We start from the raw sequence: 7576 nt of genomic DNA on the forward strand, positions 1-7576 counted from the left end.
TCCTACCCTCACCTATAAGCAGTGTTATTTACTTGTGCTAGTAGACCCAATCAGTTTCATTCTCATATCAACTAAGTTAAGCAGAGTCTTTGCTGGGAAATTCATAAGTCTAAGTTCCACACTATGTTACTTGAAAATGATAAAATTCTTTTTTAGAAAATACTTTTCTTAATTGCAGAATTTTACTGACACTGTCAGACTTTCTTTGCTAACAGTCTCCCAAACCCTTTCTCAGTCTCCAACACCACATATTTCATGGGAAAGAGAATTAGTGGTAGGAAGTTCTAGTTTCCACCCTTATAGTCTTTATCAACCTGAGACTTCACAGTAAATATCCACATGCCCAAGGCAAGATCCAGACCTTTATACACCTTGAATCTTCAGACAATGCCTAGAACCTGGTACTTTCTGTCAAAATTTACTAAGTGAATAAATGTTCAGCCCTGTTGTGTCTGGGTGGCTCAGTCGGTTAAGCATCTCACTCTTGATTTTGGCTCTGGTTGTGATCTCAGGATTGTGAGATGGAACCCTGAGCTGCACTCCCCACTCAGCTGGGTGTCTGCTTAAGATTCTCTCTCTCTCCGGGGGCCTGGGTGGCTCAGTGGGTTAAAGCCTCTGCCTTCCGCTCAGGTCCTGATTCCGGGGTCCTGGGATAAGCCCCACATCAGGCTCTCTGCTCAGCAGGGAGCCTGCTTCCTCCTCTCTCTGCTTCTCTGCCTAGTTGTGATCTTTGTCTGTCAAATGAATAAATAAAATCTTTAAAAAAAAAAAAATTCTCTCTCTCCTTCTGCCCTGCCCGCCTCTCTCTCTGTCTCTCTCAAAATAAATAAATAAACCTTAAACATAAATCAACAGGGGCGCCTGGGTGGCTCAGTCATTAAGCATCTACCTGAATTCAGCTGGGGTCATGATCCCAGGGTCCTGGAATCCAGCCCCATATGGGGCTCCCTGCGCAGTGGGAAGCCTGCTTCTCCCTCTCCCACTCCCCCTGCTTATGTTCCCTCTCTCGCTGTCTCTCTGTCAAATGAATAAATAAAATCTAAATAAATAAATACATATTCAGCCCTTCATACTTAGCCTGACTTCTTCGTGCTGGGCCCAGATATCAGAAGCCTAGAACCCAAGTGTTCAATAAATAGGGGAGAGAAACTACAAATGAGCCTCAAATGTGACTACACTATAAAGGCCCAGTCACTAACTACAAATGCATATGTATATGCCAATATGTCTGTGATGTTTGGTCTGTTTTCATCACAGTTACCTTGGCATTCTCTTGTTCCCCCATTGCTATTTAGAGCCCCTTCCAGCACCACCCTTCCCTCAGAGAGAAGGCCAATGACAGCACCCATTTCTCATTCTTGTTGCCACTTATCATCAGTTTCCCAGGACATGGGTCATCCTTCATTAATGACATTGGGAACTTGCTTTGGTATACACCAACTCACTCCTCAATTCCACACCTGTCCTCCATTTTAGGCAAGTCTGACATCACTCTAGTGGCCCATCCCATATACGCTGCCCACCACAGCAATATCCAACCCTCGATTAAGCCAACCACACAGTTTCTACATTCTGATCGGCTGAGTGGAACAGGAACCTATGGTTACCACTGTAGATTATGAACGTTGAAATTTCTATTGCACCCCAGCTGGATCTTTCAGCACTTCTTGGCAAACACATTCCCCCTTACTGGACTCTTCTCCTGTATTCTACAGGAAAGCCTTGTTATTTTCCCCAAACTTTGAATTCCATCTTGGCTTCTTTAATTCTTATGAGATGTCCTAAGAAGAGCAAGACGGTCCATTGAAAAGTCTTTTAGGTTCTCCTGTCACTACCTCAAAATATGTTAATGGCCTTAACCTGCCTTTACTGCTTCCCCTCAGGAAAACATGTTCCTCCCTGAGTAACCTAACTCCTTTTCTCATGTATAGGATCCCACTACTCATCTCCGAGGACCTTGACGAATCTTACTTAGCTTCATTTTCTTCCTCTGCTCTGGCTTCCTTCTACTAGGAACATTCCCAAATCTCTCATCAAAGAGTAGCTTCAAGCACCTGCTCTCAGTCTCTTCAATCCCAATTTTCTTGAACTAATTAATCATTTACATTCTGTATTTCCTCATCTCTCTCGCTCCTGAGCTATTCAAAAAAATGATGGTCTTCCTACTATCCCTCTTTGGAAACATCCCTTTTGAAAGTCATCAGTGCCTAATCCAGCAACCTGTCTTCATTTTCCTGCCAATACCACACATCCCCATTTTACAGAGAAGAAAACTGAGCCTCAGAAAATAACATGCCTCAAGTGGTAGGGTCAGGATTCAAGCCTCACACTCTCCACCATATTTCTACTGTATCCTCTTCCCTTTCTATCCCACGCCAGCTTCTTGACTATCCCCCTGGGTCAGATTCCCAAAAATTAAATTAGTGGATCAAAGTATGTGAATATTCAATAAACAGTAGCTTTTTTTTTTAGTACATATTATGTACCTAATCAGTGTCTATGGAGGAGGCATTAAGTCTGCTGAGGAAATAGCAGCAAGACAAGAAAATTGCCCCCATGTGACCCAGACCCTTTGGCAGAGGCATGGGGAGGCAGGCCGGGAGGACAGGGAGATAAAGAATTAAAGAAGCCCTGATGGTTAAGGATGGTAAACACTATAATAGAGGACAGATGGGAAAGGCAATTAGCTTGAGTCTAAGCGGTCAGAGAAGGCTTTTCAGAGGAAGTGATGTTTAAACTAAAGCCTAAAGGAGAGAAAGAATTAACTGAGAGAGTAGAGGTGAGGAAAGAGGGGAAAGTTACCAGAAAAAAAAAGAGAGAAAATGTGTAGAAACCCAAAGGCTAGACACAGCATGCAGCGTTTTAGGAATTAGAAGAACTATGTCTCACGAAGATGCTGAGGAGGTGGGCATTAAGTGTCTTAGGACAAACTGAGTAGCTCTGGCCATTAAAAGGTTTTAAGCAGATGGCACCTGGACAGGTCAGTTGGTTAAGTGTCTGCCTTCAGCTCAGGTCAGGTCCTGGGATCAAGTCCCACATCAGGTCCCCTGCTCAGCAGGGAGCCTGATTCTCCTTCTCCTAACCCCTCCCTCTTCTCTTCCCCCTGCTCCTATTCCCTCTCATTCACTCTCTCCCAGGTAAATAAAATCTTTAAAAAAAAAAAAAAAAAAGGTTAGGCAGAGGACATATGATGGGACTGGCTTCTTGTTTTAGAAAGACCTCTGCACTCCTTGGGGAGAGCAGATTGGAGAGCGGTGGGACTGAAGGCAGGGAGCAGGGCTGGGAGGCTGTTGCAGTAATCCAAGGATGCAGATGAGGGCACACTTTCTCAAAGGGGAAAAGAGGACAAGCAGGGGGGACTTGGAGGTAGGGGCTTTTAATACTTATTGCCAAAATAGTTTCCAGCAAAGTAATGCTGATTCACACTGCCTTCAGCAGCTTTCACGTGTTTCACGTGTCCCCGTGTGGTAAGAGGGCTTTCAGTCATTTCCAGCACTGTCTCTTCGCACGAGATACAACTGATCACGCCCTCTTTTTCTCAGATTCTAGAACATGACTCTGTCAAACTCACAAAATCCTTCACAGTACCAGGGAGTGTGTAATTTAAAAAATTAGGGCGAGAAAGAGAGAGACTGTCTCCTGAGCCTTTTCTGTGTTCTCAGGCTCATCCCTTCTTCCAGCCCCTAAATGTTCACATCCTATGTGCTGTCCTTGGTGGCCCCACTCTACCCTCACCATGAGCCGGTATCACCAGGCCTCCATCTTCTACAGTCCTTATTTCCATGTCTCCATGTAGCATTCTAGACCTGTTTTCTCCAGCCGCCTAATGATCGTTTCTACGAGGATAAGACGATATCTCAATCCTACAACTGAAATGAAAATTATTATGTCCTCCACTCCAAACTGATCCTTTTTATGTGCTTCCAGTTTCAGTTCATAGCCTGATCATCTCCTTTACCCAAACGAGAACCCATGGGTCCCCAGGATTCCACTTCTCCTTTACCAGTACATTTAGTCCCCAGCAGGGCCACTTCGGGGTCTGCTAGAATTCCCTCGTCCTCACTGTCAGGACCACACTTCCAGTGCTGAGCCCTCGGTATCTTGTCAAAGACATTTCTGCAGTTATCAGGCTTGGAACATCTCCACCATCCTATATTTCTTTGCAGTGATTTTCTTGTTTTAAGCACAAATGGAGCCCGGTCACTTCCATGTCTCCTGAGTCTTTTGCTAATGATTTCCATGTGCCCAAGACAAACCAGACCTTCTAAGACCTAGGCCCCAACGTCCCTCTCTGAACCTGTACTCCACCAGAAGCTATACTGCAGCAACTGCTCATCATTTCCCAAACACACTCGTGTGCAACTCATTCTGTCTCATGGCAAAGTCTTATTTACTTCAAAGGTCAGCTCAAATCTTAGCATCTCTCAAAAGGCTTTCCAACCTCTTTCTCTTCTAAATAGAAATCTTTGTGTTAATCTCAGTTTTTTCTCTACTCCAGTGGCAAGTCTTTTACACTTTTATTTTACTGTTGATCACATGACCTCATAACTGTCTATCAGATTCTCCCACTAGATGTTGATGATCCCAAAAACAAGGGTCATGGAAATCCAGAATCCAGTACTGGGTTAGGCCAATAACTGGCCTACCATATGGTGTGTTCCCACTGCATGTCTAGGAAAGAAGGAAGGAAGGAAGGAAAAAGATTGAGAAAGCATACTCCATGGGACTACTATGACAACATGGCCAATAAAAATAATTGTAAATAAATTTTCAGATACGGTCATCCAAGGACATTAATTTTAAAGAATCATTAGTCTCTGCCTTCTTCGCTCATTTCCATTTAGTCCTTTCCTTCCTTCTTCAAGTCTGTTCATTTCCCTCTACCTTTATATTAACTGCATTCACAGTGGTAATGGCACCTGTCCACTAGGATCTAACTTTATTAATATTCACCTTCTCATGATGCTAAGAGGCATCCTGACATCAGGAGAAGACCACTGAGTTCTAGATCAGTAGTTCTTTCCACAAATATTTATCGAGCACCTTCTATGTGCCAGGTACTATTGTAAGTGCCTAGATTACGTTCATGAACAAAAAAGACAAAGATTTCTGCCTTCATGAAGCTTATGTTCTATTAAAGGGCAAGAGGGATGGATAATAAATAATAAACACTGTGGAAGGTGAGGATTGTAAGTGCCAAGCTGGGGGTGGGCATGGGTAAAGGGCATATTGGGTTGTCCCTTTAAATGGAAAGCCCTCGGGGTGCCTGGGTGGCTCAGTGGGTTAAGGCCTCTGCCTTTGGCTCAGGTCATGATCTCAGGGTCCTGGGATCGAGCCCCACATCCAGCTCTCTGCTCATCAGGGAGCCTGCTTCCCCCCCTCTCTCTGCCTGCTTGTAATCTCTCTCTGTGTCAGATAAATAAATAAAATTTTAAAAAATAATAAAAAAATAAATAGAAAGCCCTCACTGAGAGATGAGATTTGAGGGGAGATTGGGTGGCTCAGTTGGTTAGGCATCAGAGTCTGGATTTCAGCTCAGGTCTTGATCTCGAGGTTGTAGGATCAAGCCCCAAATATGGCTCCAGGTTCAGGGATGAGTTTGCTTCAGATTCTTTCCTTCTTCCCTTCCCTCTGCTCACTTTCTTTCCTTGAAATAAATACATACATCTGAAAAATATATTTATATGAGATTTGAGCAAAGAAGGTGATGGAATTACTTAATGCAGAGATTCATGAGAAGAGCGTCTAGGTGAGGGTAACAACTATAGCAAAGGCAGTAGATGGGGGTGTTTCTGGGATGTCTAAGAACAACAGGAAGGCCTGTGTGGCCAAAAGAGAGTAAGTGAGAGGAGAGTGGAAGGAGAGGAACGCCAAGAGGTTAATCAAGCCAAGTGTTACAGAGCCTTATACACTGTTGCCATTACGACTTTGGCTTTCATTCTGAGTGAGATAAACATTCATTGCAAACTTTGTTTTAAGTAGAAGAGTGTCATGATTTGACTTTAAGTCATTCGGCTGTTGTGCTGGAAATAGACTGTAGGGGAGAAAGGAAGAAAATAGGGAACAAGTCAGGAGGATGTTGTAGTGATTCTGGCAAAAGTTGATTGTGGTTCAAAACAGGGTGGTGGCAGAGAAGGGGAGAAATCATTGGTTTCTGGATATCATTTTTGGTAGAACCAACAGGATTTCCTGAAAGATTGATTACAAAATGTGAGAGAAAAAGAGGAAGTTTCCAAGACTTTGGGGCTGGGACACTAGAAGGAAGTTTCCATCAACTGAAATGGGAAGCGTGACAGGAAGAACAGAGTTTGAGGCAGGGGAGGGCACAGGGAATTGAGAGCTTATTTTTGGACTTGTTGAGATTGAAAAGCCTATTAGATGTCCAAGGGACTATGTCAAATACGCAGTTAAATATATGAGCCTATGAATATATTTGGGGCAGATTTAAATATGGGAGTCATTAATGAATAGATAGTTTTTAAAATCATGAGACTGATAAACCCACATTTCTAACCCAAATACAATTATCTGCTATCCTTAGCCAAATTACCTAATCCCTCTTCTTTTTTTTCCCTTCATCTCTGCAATGATAAGGTTAGGTTAAATAAGTGATTTTCAGCTGTGTTCAGTGGAGCACTTGGGCTTCCGTAGACAGAGCTGCCACAGTCAGAAAGATGTTTGCTCTCCCACTGCCTAAGCCAACAAGCAATCCTTTATTTTTACAGTCAGAATCCAACATACCTTTAGAGATGGTACAAATTGATATTTATTTTTTATACAGTATCATGGACTAGTGTGTGTGTGTGTGTGTGTGTGTGTGTGTGTGTGTGTGTAGAGGGTAACTTTCCAGATGAAATAATGAATAGCATCTCATAAAAAAATGACCCTGTGTATTTCCCCACAACTAGTCAGCTACCAAAGGGATATGTATAAATAAAGGTACAGATTAGCAATAGTACACAGTTATCCTAAAAATGCTTGTCATTGTTAACATGTGCTCAAGGTTTCCTCTCTGAAAGATACTTACTGAAAATCATATTTAGAAACTAAAAGATGTTATTCCATTTCTTTTAGACCCAATTAATGATAGCACTTCCTTTGACCCTGAAACTATTAGCAATTGATCATTTTAACTATATTATAATGTGTAAAGTTAATGCTGGGAAAAGACCTTAGAAATACTTCAGTCCAAAAAAAAAAAAAAAAAAAGAGAGGGAAGGCAGCTGGGGTGGGTCAATCAGATAAGCATCTGACTGCTCAGATCCTGGTGTCAGGGTCCTAGGATCCCGTCCCGTAACAGGTCGCCCTTCCATCCCCCATCCCACCCTACCCCTCTTGTGGTCTCTTTGCCTGTCTCCCTCTATCAAAGAAATAAATAAATCTTTTATTTACTTAATGCATTTTTTTTAAGTTTCATTCATTTATCTGATAGAAAGAGAGAGCATAAGTGGAGGGGAAGAGGAAGAGGGAAAAGCAGACTCCCTGGGGAGCAGGGAGCCCTATGCAGGACTTGATCCTGGGATGCTGGGATCATGACCTGAGCTGAAGGCAGACACTTAACTGACTGAGCCACCCA

At 42.9% G+C, this 7576-nt stretch overlaps 1 protein-coding gene across 1 annotated transcript in view; it reads left to right on the forward strand.

Annotated features, from left to right (window-relative positions):
* The window catches only part of ACP3 (acid phosphatase 3), a 50517-nt gene that overhangs the window by 38317 nt on the left and 4624 nt on the right, over positions 1-7576 (forward strand). The gene's annotated exons all lie outside the window — the stretch shown is intronic.

This window comes from Mustela nigripes, chromosome 2, assembly GCF_022355385.1.
Source record: "Mustela nigripes isolate SB6536 chromosome 2, MUSNIG.SB6536, whole genome shotgun sequence".
Classification (NCBI taxonomy): Eukaryota; Metazoa; Chordata; class Mammalia; order Carnivora; family Mustelidae; genus Mustela; species Mustela nigripes.